A 19,322-nucleotide genomic window follows, 5' to 3' on the forward strand; every position below is an offset into this window, starting at 1 on the left:
CACAGCCACTGAAAAAAAATCATTGATTTTGGTGTTTTCATATGCCGAATTTATCCAATTATAGCTATCCCATTCCTTTATTTTTTTGGTTTCCAATAGCCTTACACATTTGGATGTCCCTACACATGTTAAAGCAGACCTTGATGGGAAAACAAATTGATTGTGCCGATAAACAAGCTTGAAAATCTTTGCTGTTACTTCATGGACGTTTTCTAGGAGTTTATGTTTTTCAACATACAAGGTCTTTAACAAAAAATAACGTATACTTATTGTCTTCGGATTAACACCAAATTTTCACAGCTTTAAGGTGACAGTGAGAGGAACTTGAATGTGTCCAGACAAACTATTTCATCAATTATTTACCAACAAGTTGTGGTTTGAGTAGGGGGCAATGCGACTAAAACAGTAATTTAAATTCAGCACACTATTTTTTAAAACGCGTTGCTTGCATAAAACTGACCAGACACATTCAATTTACCAGACTATTGAACAACTAGGAAAAGTGAAAAAAATACTTCTTATCGCCAGCATAAATGCGTAATTATTTTTTTTACAGAAAAAGTAATTTTTAGCCTTTGATTAAGAAACGGGTCATAGAATGCAGATACGGGCATGGCAAACACACCTTTGCAAAGCTTGAAGTCTGGCGATTCTAAAAATATATACTTTCCTGGGTCTATTTGTAGTCATTTGGTCACAATTAGAAGATGAAAACAAGTAAGCAAATAATAGTCCCGCTACCTAAAACACAAAGTCATGCACACTCTTTTCGTATCATCGTCCGACATTTACTCAAAGTCGCTAATTTAGGTGCAAAATCACTCTCATCAGCAGCCAATAATTGTCTCTGATAACCAAATCACAGGAGCGAGGTTGATTATTTCTGCACGGTATAAAGATTGGGAAAACGGAGAGGTTGACTGTTGGTTGACAATACTCCTCTCTGTTTTAATGTGTGGTACTTTGCGCGAAGTTCCCTCCTACAAAGATCGTGCATGGTGAGTACGATTTGAGCTACTGGAATGGTAAAAATGGAAGCAAATTTTATTGTTGAAATTCAGAAGTTGCTTTCGTTTAGCTTAAACACAAAGTCATGCACACTCTTTTCGTATCATCGTCCGACATTTACTCAAAGTCGCTAATTGAGGTGCAAAAACACTCGCATCAGCAGCCCAGCTAGCTCAGTCGGAAGAGCATGGGACTCTTAATCCCAGGGTCGTGGGTTCGAGCCCCACGTTGGGCGAACACATTTTAGACAGAATAAACAATGTGAGTTACGATAAAAGATGTTGAATTCCGGTGGGTGAATGTGACACGAAATTGAGTGAAATGAGTTCTTACTCACAATGTCGGATGGTTGCAATAATTGTCTCTGATAACCAAATCACAGGAGCGCGGTTGATTATTTCTGCACGGTATTAAGATTCGGAAAACGGAGAGGTTGACTGTTGGTTGACAATACTCCTCTCTGTTTTAATGTGTGGTACTTTGCGCGAAGTTCCCTCCTACAAAGATCGTGTATGGTGAGTACGATTTGAGCTACTGGAATGGTAAAAATGGAACCAAATTTTATTGTTGAAATTCAGAAGCTGTTTTCGTTTAGCTTAAACACAAAGTCATGCACACTCTTTTCGTATCATCGTCCGACATTTACTCAAAGTCGCTAATTTAGGTGCAAAATCACTCTCATCAGCAGCCAATAATTGTCTCTGATAACCAAGTCACAGGAGCGAGGTTGATTATTTCTGCACGGTATTAAGATTGGGAAAACGGAGTTTTTGACTGTTGGTTGACAATACTCCTCTCTGTTTTAATGTGTGTGGTACTTGGCGCGAAGTTCATTCCAACTAAAATCGTGCATTGTGAGTATGATTTGAGCTACTGGAATGGTAAAAATGGAAGCAAATTTTATTGTTGTAATTCAGAAGTTGTTTTCGTTTAGCTTAAACACAAAGTCATGCAAACTCTTTTCGTATCATCGTCCGACATTTACTCAAAGTCGCTAATTGAGGCGCAAAACACTCTCACCACCAGCCCGGCTAGCTCAGTCGGTAGAGCATGGGACTCTTAATACCAGGGTCGTGGATTCGAGCCCCACGTTGGGCGAATACATTTTAGACAGAATAAACAACGTGAGTTACGATAAAAGATGATGAATTCCGGTGGGTGAATGTGACACGAAATTGAGTGAAATGAGTTCTTACTCACAATGTCGGATGGTTGCAATAATTGCCTCTGATAACCAAATCACAGGAGCGAGGTTGATTATTTCTGCACGGTATAAAGATTGGGAAAACGGAGAGGTTGACTGTTGCTTGACAATACTCCTCTCTGTTTTAATGTGTGTGGTACTTGGCGCGAAGTTTATTCCAACTAAAATCGTGCATGGTGAGTATGATTTGAGCTACTGGAATGGTAAAAATGGAAGCAAATTTCATTGTTGAAACTCAGAAGTAGTTTTCCTATAGCTTAAACACAAAGTCATGCACACTCTTTTCGTATCATCGTCCGACATTTACTCAAAGTCGCTAATTGAGGCGCGAAAATACTGTCATCAGCAGCCTGGCTAGCTCAGTCGGTAGAGCATGGGACTCTTAATCCCAGGGTCGTGGGTTCGAGCCCCACGTCGGGCGAACACATTTTAGACAGAATAAACAATGTGAGTTACGATAAAAGATGTTGAATTCCGGTGGGTGAATGTGACACGAAATTGAGTGAAATGAGTTCTTACTCACAATGTCGGATGGTTGCAATAATTGTCTCTGATAACCAAATCACAGGAGCGAGGTTGATTATTTCTGCACGGTATAAAGATTGGGAAAACGGAGAGGTTGACTGTTGGTTGACAATACTCCTCTCTGTTTTAATGTGTGTGGTACTTGGCGCGAAGTTCATTCCAACTAATATCGTGCATGGTGAGTGTGATTTGAGCTACTGAAATGGTAAAAATGGAATCAAATTTTATTGTTGAAATTCTGCCGAAGTTTTTTTCGTTTAGCTTAAACACAAAGTCATGCACATTCTTTTCGTATCATCGTCCGACATTTACTCAAAGTCGCTAATTGAGGTTTAAAATCACTCCCATCAGCAACCAATAATTGTCTCTGATAACCAAATCACAGGAGCGAGGTTGATTATTTCTGCACGGTATAAAGATTGGGAAAACGGAGAGGTTGACTGTTGGTTGGCAATACTCCTCTCTGTTTTAATGTGTGTGGTACTTGGCGCGAAGTTCATTCCAACTAAGATCGTGCATGGTGAGTATGATTTGAGCTACTGCAATGTTAAAAATGGAAGCAAATTTTATTGTTGAAATTCAGAAGTTGTTTTCGTTTAGCTTAAACACAAAGTCATGCACACTCTTTTCGTATCATCGTCCGACATTTACTCAAAGTCGCTAATTGAGGTGCAAAATCACTCTCATCAGCATCCAATAATTGTCTCTGATAACCAAATCACAGGAGCGAGGTTGATTATATCTGCACGGTATAAAGATTGGGAAAACGGAGTTTTTGACTGTTGGTTGACAATACTCCTCTCTGTTTTAATGTGTGGTACTTTGCGCGAATTTCCCGCCTACAAAGATCGTGCATGGTGAGTACGATTTGAGCTACTGGAATGGTAAAAATGGAACCAAATTTTATTGTTGAAATTCAGAAGCTGTTTTCGTTTAGCTTAAACACAAAGTCATGCACACTCTTTTCGTATCATCGTCCGACATTTACTCAAAGTCGCTAATTTAGGTGCAAAATCACTCTCATCAGCAGCCAATAATTGTCTCTGATAACCAAGTCACAGGAGCGAGGTTGATTATTTCTGCACGGTATAAAGATTGGGAAAACGGAGTTTTTGACTGTTGGTTGACAATACTCCTCTCTGTTTTAATGTGTGTGGTACTTGGCGCGAAGTTCATTCCAACTAAAATCGTGCATTGTGAGTATGATTTGAGCTACTGGAATGGTAAAAATGGAAGCAAATTTTATTGTTGTAATTCAGAAGTTGTTTTCGTTTAGCTTAAACACAAAGTCATGCAAACTATTTTCGTATCATCGTCCGACATTTACTCAAAGTCGCTAATTGAGGTGCAAAACACTCTTACCACCAGCCCGGCTAGCTCAGTCGGTAGAGCAGGGGACTCTTAATCCCAGGGTCGTGGGTTCGAACCCCACGTTGGGCGAACACCTTTTAGACAGAATAAACAATGTGAGTTACGATAAAAGATGTTGAATTCCGGTGGGTGAATGTGACACGAAATTGAGAGAAATGAGTTCTTACTCACAATGTCGGATGGTTGCATTAATTGTCTCTGATAACCAAATCACAGAAGCGAGATTGATTATTTCTGCACGGTATAAATATTGGGAAAACGGAGAGGTTGACTGTTGGTTGACAATACTCCTCTCTATTTTAATGTGTGTGGTACTTGGTGCGAAGTTCATTCCAACAAAGATCGTGCATGGTGAGTATGATTTGAGCTACTGGAATGGTAAAAATGGAAGCAAATTGTATTGTTGAAATTCAGATGTTGTTTTCGTTTAGCTTAAACACAAAGTTATGCACACTCTTTTCGTATCATCGTCCGACATTTACTCAAAGTCGCTAATTGAGGTGCAAAAACACTCTCACCAGCAGCCCGGCTAGCTCAGTCGGTAGAGCATGGGCCTCTTAATTCCAGGGTCGTGGGTTCAAGCCCCACGTTGGGCGAATACCTTTTAGACTGAATAAACAATGTGAGTTACGATAAAAGATGTTGAATTCCGGTGGGTGAATGTGACACGAAATTGAGTGAAATGAGTTCTTACTCACAATGTCGGATGGCTGCAATAATTGTCTCTGATAATCAAATCACAGGAGCGAGGTTGATTATTTCTGCACGGTAAAAAGATTGGGAAAACGGAGAGGTTGACTGTTGGTTGACAATACTCCTCTCTGTTTTAATGTGTGTGGTACTTGGCGCGAAGTTCATTCCAACTAAAATCGTGCATGGTGAGTATGATTTGAGCTACTGGAATGGTAAAAATGGAAGCAAATTTTATTGTTGAAATTCAGAAGTTGTTTTCGTTTAGCTTAAGGTAGCGAGACTATTATTCGTGTTGAAAATTACGATTTTCACATTTATTTATTAATTGATGAAATGCACTATAAACTTTCATGTGATAAAGTCAACATAACATAGAATGTCATGTAAGTTGGTTAAAATGTAGATTTTCTGAAGGGAAGCAAGGCAGCCTCAGTAGTGTTTTCCAAAATTAATAACACAGGTTTAATCTGTGTGCCTATAAGTTTCAAAGATAAACTCAAGACAAAGCAATGTTAGGATGTGTTATCAGTAGCTATCTGACACACAATTAGTGTTTCCAAACATTTTAGTGGTTTGTCGCCGCCCCTGTTTGTTTCACAGATTAGTCATTTGCATATGAATGTGTCAGACACAAGGTCACACAGCCACTGAAAAAAAATCATTGATTTTGGTGTTTTCATATGCCGAATTTATCCAATTATAGCTATCCCATTCCTTTATTTTTTTGGTTTCCAATAGCCTTACACATTTGGATGTCCCTACACATGTTAAAGCAGACCTTGATGGGAAAACAAATTGATTGTGCCGATAAACAAGCTTGAAAATCTTTGCTGTTACTTCATGGACGTTTTCTAGGAGTTTATGTTTTTCAACATACAAGGTCTTTAACAAAAAATAACGTATACTTATTGTCTTCGGATTAACACCAAATTTTCACAGCTTTAAGGTGACAGTGAGAGGAACTTGAATGTGTCCAGACAAACTATTTCATCAATTATTTACCAACAAGTTGTGGTTTGAGTAGGGGGCAATGCGACTAAAACAGTAATTTAAATTCAGCACACTATTTTTTAAAACGCGTTGCTTGCATAAAACTGACCAGACACATTCAATTTACCAGACTATTGAACAACTAGGAGAAGTGAAAAAAATACTTCTTATCGCCAGCATAAATGCGTAATTATTTTTTTTACAGAAAAAGTAATTTTGAGCCTTTGATTGAGAAACGGGTCATAGAATGCAGATACGGGCATGGCAAACACACCTTTGCAAAGCTTGAAGTCTGGCGATTCTAAAAATATATACTTTCCTGGGTCTATTTGTAGTCATTTGGTCACAATTAGAAGATGAAAACAAGTAAGCAAATAATAGTCCCGCTACCTTAAACACAAAGTCATGCACACTCTTTTCGTATCATCGTCCGACATTTACTCAAAGTCGCTAATTTAGGTGCAAAATCACTCTCATCAGCAGCCAATAATTGTCTCTGATAACCAAATCACAGGAGCGAGGTTGATTATTTCTGCACGGTATAAAGATTGGGAAAACGGAGAGGTTGACTGTTGGTTGACAATACTCCTCTCTGTTTTAATGTGTGGTACTTTGCGCGAAGTTCCCTCCTACAAAGATCGTGCATGGTGAGTACGATTTGAGCTACTGGAATGGTAAAAATGGAAGCAAATTTTATTGTTGAAATTCAGAAGTTGCTTTCGTTTAGCTTAAACACAAAGTCATGCACACTCTTTTCGTATCATCGTCCGACATTTACTCAAAGTCGCTAATTGAGGTGCAAAAACACTCGCATCAGCAGCCCAGCTAGCTCAGTCGGAAGAGCATGGGACTCTTAATCCCAGGGTCGTGGGTTCGAGTCTCACGTTGGGCGAACACATTTTAGACAGAATAAACAATGTGAGTTACGATAAAAGATGTTGAATTCCGGTGGGTGAATGTGACACGAAATTGAGTGAAATGAGTTCTTACTCACAATGTCGGATGGTTGCAATAATTGTCTCTGATAACCAAATCACAGGAGCGCGGTTGATTATTTCTGCACGGTATTAAGATTCGGAAAACGGAGAGGTTGACTGTTGGTTGACAATACTCCTCTCTGTTTTAATGTGTGGTACTTTGCGCGAAGTTCCCTCCTACAAAGATCGTGCATGGTGAGTACGATTTGAGCTACTGGAATGGTAAAAATGGAACCAAATTTTATTGTTGAAATTCAGAAGCTGTTTTCGTTTAGCTTAAACACAAAGTCATGCACACTCTTTTCGTATCATCGTCCGACATTTACTCAAAGTCGCTAATTTAGGTGCAAAATCACTCTCATCAGCAGCCAATAATTGTCTCTGATAACCAAGTCACAGGAGCGAGGTTGATTATTTCTGCACGGTATTAAGATTGGGAAAACGGAGTTTTTGACTGTTGGTTGACAATACTCCTCTCTGTTTTAATGTGTGTGGTACTTGGCGCGAAGTTCATTCCAACTAAAATCGTGCATTGTGAGTATGATTTGAGCTACTGGAATGGTAAAAATGGAAGCAAATTTTATTGTTGTAATTCAGAAGTTGTTTTCGTTTAGCTTAAACACAAAGTCATGCAAACTCTTTTCGTATCATCGTCCGACATTTACTCAAAGTCGCTAATTGAGGCGCAAAACACTCTCACCACCAGCCCGGCTAGCTCAGTCGGTAGAGCATGGGACTCTTAATACCAGGGTCGTGGATTCGAGCCCCACGTTGGGCGAATACATTTTAGACAGAATAAACAACGTGAGTTACGATAAAAGATGATGAATTCCGGTGGGTGAATGTGACACGAAATTGAGTGAAATGAGTTCTTACTCACAATGTCGGATGGTTGCAATAATTGCCTCTGATAACCAAATCACAGGAGCGAGGTTGATTATTTCTGCACGGTATAAAGATTGGGAAAACGGAGAGGTTGACTGTTGCTTGACAATACTCCTCTCTGTTTTAATGTGTGTGGTACTTGGCGCGAAGTTTATTCCAACTAAAATCGTGCATGGTGAGTATGATTTGAGCTACTGGAATGGTAAAAATGGAAGCAAATTTCATTGTTGAAACTCAGAAGTAGTTGCTTGACAATACTCCTCTCTGTTTTAATGTGTGTGGTACTTGGCGCGAAGTTTATTCCAACTAAAATCGTGCATGGTGAGTATGATTTGAGCTACTGGAATGGTAAAAATGGAAGCAAATTTCATTGTTGAAACTCAGAAGTAGTTTTCCTATAGCTTAAACACAAAGTCATGCACACTCTTTTCGTATCATCGTCCGACATTTACTCAAAGTCGCTAATTGAGGCGCGAAAATACTGTCATCAGCAGCCTGGCTAGCTCAGTCGGTAGAGCATGGGACTCTTAATCCCAGGGTCGTGGGTTCGAGCCCCACGTCGGGCGAACACATTTTAGACAGAATAAACAATGTGAGTTACGATAAAAGATGTTGAATTCCGGTGGGTGAATGTGACACGAAATTGAGTGAAATGAGTTCTTACTCACAATGTCGGATGGTTGCAATAATTGTCTCTGATAACCAAATCACAGGAGCGAGGTTGATTATTTCTGCACGGTATAAAGATTGGGAAAACGGAGAGGTTGACTGTTGGTTGACAATACTCCTCTCTGTTTTAATGTCTGTGGTACTTGGCGCGAAGTTCCCTCCAACTAAGATCGTGCATGGTGAGTATGATTTGAGCTACTGCAATGTTAAAAATGGAAGCAAATTTTATTGTTGAAATTCAGAAGTTGTTTTCGTTTAGCTTAAACACAAAGTCATGCACACTCTTTTCGTATCATCGTCCGACATTTACTCCAAGTCGCTAATTGAGGTGCAAAATCACTCTCATCAGCATCCAATAATTGTCTCTGATAACCAAATCACAGGAGCGAGGTTGATTATTTCTGCACGGTATAAAGATTGGGAAAACGGAGTTTTTGACTGTTGGTTGACAATACTCCTCTCTGTTTTAATGTGTGTGGTACTTGGCGCGAAGTTCATTCCAACTAATATCGTGCATGGTGAGTGTGATTTGAGCTACTGAAATGGTAAAAATGGAATCAAATTTTATTGTTGAAATTCTGCCGAAGTTTTTTTCGTTTAGCTTAAACACAAAGTCATGCACATTCTTTTCGTATCATCGTCCGACATTTACTCAAAGTCGCTAATTGAGGTTTAAAATCACTCCCATCAGCAACCAATAATTGTCTCTGATAACCAAATCACAGGAGCGAGGTTGATTATTTCTGCACGGTATAAAGATTGGGAAAACGGAGAGGTTGACTGTTGGTTGGCAATACTCCTCTCTGTTTTAATGTGTGTGGTACTTGGCGCGAAGTTCATTCCAACTAAGATCGTGCATGGTGAGTATGATTTGAGCTACTGCAATGTTAAAAATGGAAGCAAATTTTATTGTTGAAATTCAGAAGTTGTTTTCGTTTAGCTTAAACACAAAGTCATGCACACTCTTTTCGTATCATCGTCCGACATTTACTCAAAGTCGCTAATTGAGGTGCAAAATCACTCTCATCAGCATCCAATAATTGTCTCTGATAACCAAATCACAGGAGCGAGGTTGATTATTTCTGCACGGTATAAAGATTGGGAAAACGGAGTTTTTGACTGTTGGTTGACAATACTCCTCTCTGTTTTAATGTGTGGTACTTTGCGCGAATTTCCCTCCTACAAAGATCGTGCATGGTGAGTACGATTTGAGCTACTGGAATGGTAAAAATGGAACCAAATTTTATTGTTGAAATTCAGAAGCTGTTTTCGTTTAGCTTAAACACAAAGTCATGCACACTCTTTTCGTATCATCGTCCGACATTTACTCAAAGTCGCTAATTTAGGTGCAAAATCACTCTCATCAGCAGCCAATAATTGTCTCTGATAACCAAGTCACAGGAGCGAGGTTGATTATTTCTGCACGGTATAAAGATTGGGAAAACGGAGTTTTTGACTGTTGGTTGACAATACTCCTCTCTGTTTTAATGTGTGTGGTACTTGGCGCGAAGTTCATTCCAACTAAAATCGTGCATTGTGAGTATGATTTGAGCTACTGGAATGGTAAAAATGGAAGCAAATTTTATTGTTGTAATTCAGAAGTTGTTTTCGTTTAGCTTAAACACAAAGTCATGCAAACTCTTTTCGTATCATCGTCCGACATTTACTCAAAGTCGCTAATTGAGGTGCAAAACACTCTCACCACCAGCCCGGCTAGCTCAGTCGGTAGAGCAGGGGACTCTTAATCCCAGGGTCGTGGGTTCGAACCCCACGTTGGGCGAACATCTTTTAGACAGAATAAACAATGTGAGTTACGATAAAAGATGTTGAATTCCGGTGGGTGAATGTGACACGAAATTGAGAGAAATGAGTTCTTACTCACAATGTCGGATGGTTGCATTAATTGTCTCTGATAACCAAATCACAGAAGCGAGATTGATTATTTCTGCACGGTATAAATATTGGGAAAACGGAGAGGTTGACTGTTGGTTGACAATACTCCTCTCTATTTTAATGTGTGTGGTACTTGGTGCGAAGTTCATTCCAACAAAGATCGTGCATGGTGAGTATGATTTGAGCTACTGGAATGGTAAAAATAGAAGCAAATTGTATTGTTGAAATTCAGATGTTGTTTTCGTTTAGCTTAAACACAAAGTTATGCACACTCTTTTCGTATCATCGTCCGACATTTACTCAAAGTCGCTAATTGAGGTGCAAAAACACTCTCACCAGCAGACCGGCTAGCTCAGTCGGTAGAGCATGGGACTCTTAATTCCAGGGTCGTGGGTTCGAGCCCCACGTTGGGCGAATACCTTTTAGACTGAATAAACAATGTGAGTTACGATAAAAGATGTTGAATTCCGGTGGGTGAATGTGACACGAAATTGAGTGAAATGAGTTCTTACTCACAATGTCGGATGGCTGCAATAATTGTCTCTAATAATCAAATCACAGGAGCGAGGTTGATTATTTCTGCACGGTAAAAAGATTGGGAAAACGGAGAGGTTGACTGTTGGTTGACAATACTCCTCTCTGTTTTAATGTGTGTGGTACTTGGCGCGAAGTTCATTCCAACTAAAATCGTGCATGGTGAGTATGATTTGAGCTACTGGAATGGTAAAAATGGAAGCAAATTTTATTGTTGAAATTCAGAAGTTGTTTTCGTTTAGCTTAAGGTAGCGAGACTATTATTTGTGTTGAAAATTACGATTTTCACATTTATTTATTAATTGATGAAATGCACTATAAACTTTCATGTGATAAAGTCAACATAACATAGAATGTCATGTAAGTTGGTTAAAATGTAGATTTTCTGAAGGGAAGCAAGGCAGCCTCAGTAGTGTTTTCCAAAATTAATAACACAGGTTTAATCTGTGTGCCTATAAGTTTCAAAGATAAACTCAAGACAAAGCAATGTTAGGATGTGTTATCAGTAGCTATCTGACACACAATTAGTGTTTCCAAACATTTTAGTGGTTTGTCGCCGCCCCTGTTTGTTTCACAGATTAGTCATTTGCATATGAATGTGTCAGACACAAGGTCACACAGCCACTGAAAAAAAATCATTGATTTTGGTGTTTTCATATGCCGAATTTATCCAATTATAGCTATCCCATTCCTTTATTTTTTTGGTTTCCAATAGCCTTACACATTTGGATGTCCCTACACATGTTAAAGCAGACCTTGATGGGAAAACAAATTGATTGTGCCGATAAACAAGCTTGAAAATCTTTGCTGTTACTTCATGGACGTTTTCTAGGAGTTTATGTTTTTCAACATACAAGGTCTTTAACAAAAAATAACGTATACTTATTGTCTTCGGATTAACACCAAATTTTCACAGCTTTAAGGTGACAGTGAGAGGAACTTGAATGTGTCCAGACAAACTATTTCATCAATTATTTACCAACAAGTTGTGGTTTGAGTAGGGGGCAATGCGACTAAAACAGTAATTTAAATTCAGCACACTATTTTTTAAAACGCGTTGCTTGCATAAAACTGACCAGACACATTCAATTTACCAGACTATTGAACAACTAGGAAAAGTGAAAAAAATACTTCTTATCGCCAGCATAAATGCGTAATTATTTTTTTTACAGAAAAAGTAATTTTTAGCCTTTGATTAAGAAACGGGTCATAGAATGCAGATACGGGCATGGCAAACACACCTTTGCAAAGCTTGAAGTCTGGCGATTCTAAAAATATATACTTTCCTGGGTCTATTTGTAGTCATTTGGTCACAATTAGAAGATGAAAACAAGTAAGCAAATAATAGTCCCGCTACCTTAAACACAAAGTCATGCACACTCTTTTCGTATCATCGTCCGACATTTACTCAAAGTCGCTAATTTAGGTGCAAAATCACTCTCATCAGCAGCCAATAATTGTCTCTGATAACCAAATCACAGGAGCGAGGTTGATTATTTCTGCACGGTATAAAGATTGGGAAAACGGAGAGGTTGACTGTTGGTTGACAATACTCCTCTCTGTTTTAATGTGTGGTACTTTGCGCGAAGTTCCCTCCTACAAAGATCGTGCATGGTGAGTACGATTTGAGCTACTGGAATGGTAAAAATGGAAGCAAATTTTATTGTTGAAATTCAGAAGTTGCTTTCGTTTAGCTTAAACACAAAGTCATGCACACTCTTTTCGTATCATCGTCCGACATTTACTCAAAGTCGCTAATTGAGGTGCAAAAACACTCGCATCAGCAGCCCAGCTAGCTCAGTCGGAAGAGCATGGGACTCTTAATCCCAGGGTCGTGGGTTCGAGTCTCACGTTGGGCGAACACATTTTAGACAGAATAAACAATGTGAGTTACGATAAAAGATGTTGAATTCCGGTGGGTGAATGTGACACGAAATTGAGTGAAATGAGTTCTTACTCACAATGTCGGATGGTTGCAATAATTGTCTCTGATAACCAAATCACAGGAGCGCGGTTGATTATTTCTGCACGGTATTAAGATTCGGAAAACGGAGAGGTTGACTGTTGGTTGACAATACTCCTCTCTGTTTTAATGTGTGGTACTTTGCGCGAAGTTCCCTCCTACAAAGATCGTGCATGGTGAGTACGATTTGAGCTACTGGAATGGTAAAAATGGAACCAAATTTTATTGTTGAAATTCAGAAGCTGTTTTCGTTTAGCTTAAACACAAAGTCATGCACACTCTTTTCGTATCATCGTCCGACATTTACTCAAAGTCGCTAATTTAGGTGCAAAATCACTCTCATCAGCAGCCAATAATTGTCTCTGATAACCAAGTCACAGGAGCGAGGTTGATTATTTCTGCACGGTATTAAGATTGGGAAAACGGAGTTTTTGACTGTTGGTTGACAATACTCCTCTCTGTTTTAATGTGTGTGGTACTTGGCGCGAAGTTCATTCCAACTAAAATCGTGCATTGTGAGTATGATTTGAGCTACTGGAATGGTAAAAATGGAAGCAAATTTTATTGTTGTAATTCAGAAGTTGTTTTCGTTTAGCTTAAACACAAAGTCATGCAAACTCTTTTCGTATCATCGTCCGACATTTACTCAAAGTCGCTAATTGAGGCGCAAAACACTCTCACCACCAGCCCGGCTAGCTCAGTCGGTAGAGCATGGGACTCTTAATACCAGGGTCGTGGATTCGAGCCCCACGTTGGGCGAATACATTTTAGACAGAATAAACAACGTGAGTTACGATAAAAGATGATGAATTCCGGTGGGTGAATGTGACACGAAATTGAGTGAAATGAGTTCTTACTCACAATGTCGGATGGTTGCAATAATTGCCTCTGATAACCAAATCACAGGAGCGAGGTTGATTATTTCTGCACGGTATAAAGATTGGGAAAACGGAGAGGTTGACTGTTGCTTGACAATACTCCTCTCTGTTTTAATGTGTGTGGTACTTGGCGCGAAGTTTATTCCAACTAAAATCGTGCATGGTGAGTATGATTTGAGCTACTGGAATGGTAAAAATGGAAGCAAATTTCATTGTTGAAACTCAGAAGTAGTTGCTTGACAATACTCCTCTCTGTTTTAATGTGTGTGGTACTTGGCGCGAAGTTTATTCCAACTAAAATCGTGCATGGTGAGTATGATTTGAGCTACTGGAATGGTAAAAATGGAAGCAAATTTCATTGTTGAAACTCAGAAGTAGTTTTCCTATAGCTTAAACACAAAGTCATGCACACTCTTTTCGTATCATCGTCCGACATTTACTCAAAGTCGCTAATTGAGGCGCGAAAATACTGTCATCAGCAGCCTGGCTAGCTCAGTCGGTAGAGCATGGGACTCTTAATCCCAGGGTCGTGGGTTCGAGCCCCACGTCGGGCGAACACATTTTAGACAGAATAAACAATGTGAGTTACGATAAAAGATGTTGAATTCCGGTGGGTGAATGTGACACGAAATTGAGTGAAATGAGTTCTTACTCACAATGTCGGATGGTTGCAATAATTGTCTCTGATAACCAAATCACAGGAGCGAGGTTGATTATTTCTGCACGGTATAAAGATTGGGAAAACGGAGAGGTTGACTGTTGGTTGACAATACTCCTCTCTGTTTTAATGTCTGTGGTACTTGGCGCGAAGTTCCCTCCAACTAAGATCGTGCATGGTGAGTATGATTTGAGCTACTGCAATGTTAAAAATGGAAGCAAATTTTATTGTTGAAATTCAGAAGTTGTTTTCGTTTAGCTTAAACACAAAGTCATGCACACTCTTTTCGTATCATCGTCCGACATTTACTCCAAGTCGCTAATTGAGGTGCAAAATCACTCTCATCAGCATCCAATAATTGTCTCTGATAACCAAATCACAGGAGCGAGGTTGATTATTTCTGCACGGTATAAAGATTGGGAAAACGGAGTTTTTGACTGTTGGTTGACAATACTCCTCTCTGTTTTAATGTGTGTGGTACTTGGCGCGAAGTTCATTCCAACTAATATCGTGCATGGTGAGTGTGATTTGAGCTACTGAAATGGTAAAAATGGAATCAAATTTTATTGTTGAAATTCTGCCGAAGTTTTTTTCGTTTAGCTTAAACACAAAGTCATGCACATTCTTTTCGTATCATCGTCCGACATTTACTCAAAGTCGCTAATTGAGGTTTAAAATCACTCCCATCAGCAACCAATAATTGTCTCTGATAACCAAATCACAGGAGCGAGGTTGATTATTTCTGCACGGTATAAAGATTGGGAAAACGGAGAGGTTGACTGTTGGTTGGCAATACTCCTCTCTGTTTTAATGTGTGTGGTACTTGGCGCGAAGTTCATTCCAACTAAGATCGTGCATGGTGAGTATGATTTGAGCTACTGGAATGGTAAAAATGGAAGCAAATTTTATTGTTGTAATTCAGAAGTTGTTTTCGTTTAGCTTAAACACAAAGTCATGCACACTCTTTTCGTATCATCGTCCGACATTTACTCAAAGTCGCTAATTGAGGCGCGAAAATACTGTCATCAGCAGCCCAGCTAGCTCAGTCGGTAGAGCATGGGACTCTTAATCCCAGGGTCGTGGGTTCGAGCCCCACGTCGGGCGAACACATTTTAGACAGAATAAACAATGTGAGTTACGATAAAAGATGTTGAATTCCGGTGGGTGAATGTGACACGAAATTGAGTGAAATGGGTTCTTACTCACAATGTCGGATGGTTGCAATAATTGTCTCTGATAACCAAATCAAAGGAGCGAGGTTGATTATTTCTGCACGGTATAAAGATTGGGAAAACGGAGAGGTTGACTGTTGGTTGACAATACTCCTCTCTGTTTTAATGTCTGTGGTACTTGGCGCGAAGTTCCCTCCAACTAAGATCGTGCATGGTGAGTATGATTTGAGCTACTGCAATGTTAAAAATGGAAGCAAATTTTATTGTTGAAATTCAGAAGTTGTTTTCGTTTAGCTTAAACACAAAGTCATGCACACTCTTTTCGTATCATCGTCCGACATTTACTCAAAGTCGCTAATTGAGGTGCAAAATCACTCTCATCAGCATCCAATAATTGTCTCTGATAACCAAATCACAGGAGCGAGGTTGATTATTTCTGCACGGTATAAAGATTGGGAAAACGGAGTTTTTGACTGTTGGTTGACAATACTCCTCTCTGTTTTAATGTGTGGTACTTTGCGCGAATTTCCCTCCTACAAAGATCGTGCATGGTGAGTACGATTTGAGCTACTGGAATGGTAAAAATGGAACCAAATTTTATTGTTGAAATTCAGAAGCTGTTTTCGTTTAGCTTAAACACAAAGTCATGCACACTCTTTTCGTATCATCGTCCGACATTTACTCAAAGTCGCTAATTTAGGTGCAAAATCACTCTCATCAGCAGCCAATAATTGTCTCTGATAACCAAGTCACAGGAGCGAGGTTGATTATTTCTGCACGGTATAAAGATTGGGAAAACGGAGTTTTTGACTGTTGGTTGACAATACTCCTCTCTGTTTTAATGTGTGTGGTACTTGGCGCGAAGTTCATTCCAACTAAAATCGTGCATTGTGAGTATGATTTGAGCTACTGGAATGGTAAAAATGGAAGCAAATTTTATTGTTGTAATTCAGAAGTTGTTTTCGTTTAGCTTAAACACAAAGTCATGCAAACTCTTTTCGTATCATCGTCCGACATTTACTCAAAGTCGCTAATTGAGGTGCAAAACACTCTCACCACCAGCCCGGCTAGCTCAGTCGGTAGAGCAGGGTACTCTTAATCCCAGGGTCGTGGGTTCGAACCCCACGTTGGGCGAACACCTTTTAGACAGAATAAACAATGTGAGTTACGATAAAAGATGTTGAATTCCGGTGGGTGAATGTGACACGAAATTGAGAGAAATGAGTTCTTACTCACAATGTCGGATGGTTGCATTAATTGTCTCTGATAACCAAATCACAGAAGCGAGATTGATTATTTCTGCACGGTATAAATATTGGGAAAACGGAGAGGTTGACTGTTGGTTGACAATACTCCTCTCTATTTTAATGTGTGTGGTACTTGGTGCGAAGTTCATTCCAACAAAGATCGTGCATGGTGAGTATGATTTGAGCTACTGGAATGGTAAAAATAGAAGCAAATTGTATTGTTGAAATTCAGATGTTGTTTTCGTTTAGCTTAAACACAAAGTTATGCACACTCTTTTCGTATCATCGTCCGACATTTACTCAAAGTCGCTAATTGAGGTGCAAAAACACTCTCACCAGCAGACCGGCTAGCTCAGTCGGTAGAGCATGGGACTCTTAATTCCAGGGTCGTGGGTTCGAGCCCCACGTTGGGCGAATACCTTTTAGACTGAATAAACAATGTGAGTTACGATAAAAGATGTTGAATTCCGGTGGGTGAATGTGACACGAAATTGAGTGAAATGAGTTCTTACTCACAATGTCGGATGGCTGCAATAATTGTCTCTAATAATCAAATCACAGGAGCGAGGTTGATTATTTCTGCACGGTAAAAAGATTGGGAAAACGGAGAGGTTGACTGTTGGTTGACAATACTCCTCTCTGTTTTAATGTGTGTGGTACTTGGCGCGAAGTTCATTCCAACTAAAATCGTGCATGGTGAGTATGATTTGAGCTACTGGAATGGTAAAAATGGAAGCAAATTTTATTGTTGAAATTCAGAAGTTGTTTTCGTTTAGCTTAAGGTAGCGAGACTATTATTTGTGTTGAAAATTACGATTTTCACATTTATTTATTAATTGATGAAATGCACTATAAACTTTCATGTGATAAAGTCAACATAACATAGAATGTCATGTAAGTTGGTTAAAATGTAGATTTTCTGAAGGGAAGCAAGGCAGCCTCAGTAGTGTTTTCCAAAATTAATAACACAGGTTTAATCTGTGTGCCTATAAGTTTCAAAGATAAACTCAAGACAAAGCAATGTTAGGATGTGTTATCAGTAGCTATCTGACACACAATTAGTGTTTCCAAACATTTTAGTGGTTTGTCGCCGCCCCTGTTTGTTTCACAGATTAGTCATTTGCATATGAATGTGTCAGACACAAGGTCACACAGCCACTGAAAAAAAATCATTGATTTTGGTGTTTTCATATGCCGAATTTATCCAATTATAGCTATCCCATTCCTTTATTTTTTTGGTTTCCAATAGCCTTACACATTTGGATGTCCCTACACATGTTAAAGCAGACCTTGATGGGAAAACAAATTGATTGTGCCGATAAACAAGCTTGAAAATCTTTGCTGTTACTTCATGGACGTTTTCTAGGAGTTTATGTTTTTCAACATACAAGGTCTTTAACAAAAAATAACGTATACTTATTGTCTTCGGATTAACACCAAATTTTCACAGCTTTAAGGTGACAGTGAGAGGAACTTGAATGTGTCCAGACAAACTATTTCATCAATTATTTACCAACAAGTTGTGGTTTGAGTAGGGGGCAATGCGACTAAAACAGTAATTTAAATTCAGCACACTATTTTTTAAAACGCGTTGCTTGCATAAAACTGACCAGACACATTCAATTTACCAGACTATTGAACAACTAGGAAAAGTGAAAAAAATACTTCTTATCGCCAGCATAAATGCGTAATTATTTTTTTTACAGAAAAAGTAATTTTTAGCCTTTGATTAAGAAACGGGTCATAGAATGCAGATACGGGCATGGCAAACACACCTTTGCAAAGCTTGAAGTCTGGCGATTCTAAAAATATATACTTTCCTGGGTCTATTTGTAGTCATTTGGTCACAATTAGAAGATGAAAACAAGTAAGCAAATAATAGTCCCGCTACCTTAAACACAAAGTCATGCACACTCTTTTCGTATCATCGTCCGACATTTACTCAAAGTCGCTAATTTAGGTGCAAAATCACTCTCATCAGCAGCCAATAATTGTCTCTGATAACCAAATCACAGGAGCGAGGTTGATTATTTCTGCACGGTATAAAGATTGGGAAAACGGAGTTTTTGACTGTTGGTTGACAATACTCCTCTCTGTTTTAATGTGTGTGGTACTTGGCGCGAAGTTCATTCCAACTAAAATCGTGCATGATGAGTATGATTTGAGCTACTGGAATGGTAAAAATGGAAGCAAATTTTATTGTTGAAATTCAGATGTTGTTTTCGTTTAGCTTAAACACAAAGTCATGCTCACTCTTTTCGTATCATCGTCCGACATTTACTCAAATTCGCTAATTGAGGTGCAAAAACACTCTCACCAGCAGCCCGGCTAGCTCAGTCGGTAGAGCATGGTACTCTTAATTCCAGGGTAGTGGGTTCGAGCCCCACGTTGGGCGAACACCTTTTAGACTGAATAAACAATGTGAGTTACGATAAAAGATGTTGAATTCCGGTGGCTGAATGTGACACGAAATTGAGTGAAATGAGTTCTTACTCACAATGTCGGATGGCTGCAATAATTGTCTCTGATAACCAAATCACAAGAGCGAGGTTGATTTTTTCTGCACGGTAAAAAGATTGGGAAAACGGAGAGGTTGACTGTTGGTTGACAATACTCCTCTCTGTTTTAATGTGTGTGGTACTTGGCGCGAAGTTC

At 39.2% G+C, this 19,322-nt stretch overlaps 9 non-coding genes across 9 annotated transcripts; all 9 read left to right on the forward strand.

Annotated features, from left to right (window-relative positions):
* Positions 1 to 1,170: 1,170 nt before the first annotated feature.
* On the forward strand, positions 1,171 to 1,243 carry TRNAK-CUU (transfer RNA lysine (anticodon CUU)). The gene has a single exon. It is a non-coding gene; the product is annotated as a tRNA-Lys (tRNA).
* Positions 1,244 to 2,560: 1,317 nt separating this feature from the next.
* Positions 2,561 to 2,633, forward strand: TRNAK-CUU (transfer RNA lysine (anticodon CUU)). The gene has a single exon. It is a non-coding gene; the product is annotated as a tRNA-Lys (tRNA).
* Positions 2,634 to 4,104: 1,471 nt separating this feature from the next.
* TRNAK-CUU (transfer RNA lysine (anticodon CUU)) lies at positions 4,105 to 4,177 on the forward strand. Its single transcript has one exon. It is a non-coding gene; the product is annotated as a tRNA-Lys (tRNA).
* Positions 4,178 to 6,610: 2,433 nt separating this feature from the next.
* On the forward strand, positions 6,611 to 6,683 carry TRNAK-CUU (transfer RNA lysine (anticodon CUU)). The gene has a single exon. It is a non-coding gene; the product is annotated as a tRNA-Lys (tRNA).
* A 1,463-nt stretch (positions 6,684 to 8,146) lies between these two features.
* TRNAK-CUU (transfer RNA lysine (anticodon CUU)) lies at positions 8,147 to 8,219 on the forward strand. The gene has a single exon. It is a non-coding gene; the product is annotated as a tRNA-Lys (tRNA).
* A 1,810-nt stretch (positions 8,220 to 10,029) lies between these two features.
* TRNAK-CUU (transfer RNA lysine (anticodon CUU)) lies at positions 10,030 to 10,102 on the forward strand. The gene has a single exon. It is a non-coding gene; the product is annotated as a tRNA-Lys (tRNA).
* A 2,433-nt stretch (positions 10,103 to 12,535) lies between these two features.
* Positions 12,536 to 12,608, forward strand: TRNAK-CUU (transfer RNA lysine (anticodon CUU)). Its single transcript has one exon. It is a non-coding gene; the product is annotated as a tRNA-Lys (tRNA).
* A 1,463-nt stretch (positions 12,609 to 14,071) lies between these two features.
* On the forward strand, positions 14,072 to 14,144 carry TRNAK-CUU (transfer RNA lysine (anticodon CUU)). Its single transcript has one exon. It is a non-coding gene; the product is annotated as a tRNA-Lys (tRNA).
* A 1,135-nt stretch (positions 14,145 to 15,279) lies between these two features.
* Positions 15,280 to 15,352, forward strand: TRNAK-CUU (transfer RNA lysine (anticodon CUU)). Its single transcript has one exon. It is a non-coding gene; the product is annotated as a tRNA-Lys (tRNA).
* The last annotated feature ends 3,970 nt before the right edge of the window (positions 15,353 to 19,322 follow it).

This window comes from Saccoglossus kowalevskii, chromosome 19 (genome assembly GCF_978046115.1).
Source record: "Saccoglossus kowalevskii chromosome 19, keSacKowa6.1, whole genome shotgun sequence".
NCBI lineage: Eukaryota > Metazoa > Hemichordata > Enteropneusta > Harrimaniidae > Saccoglossus > Saccoglossus kowalevskii.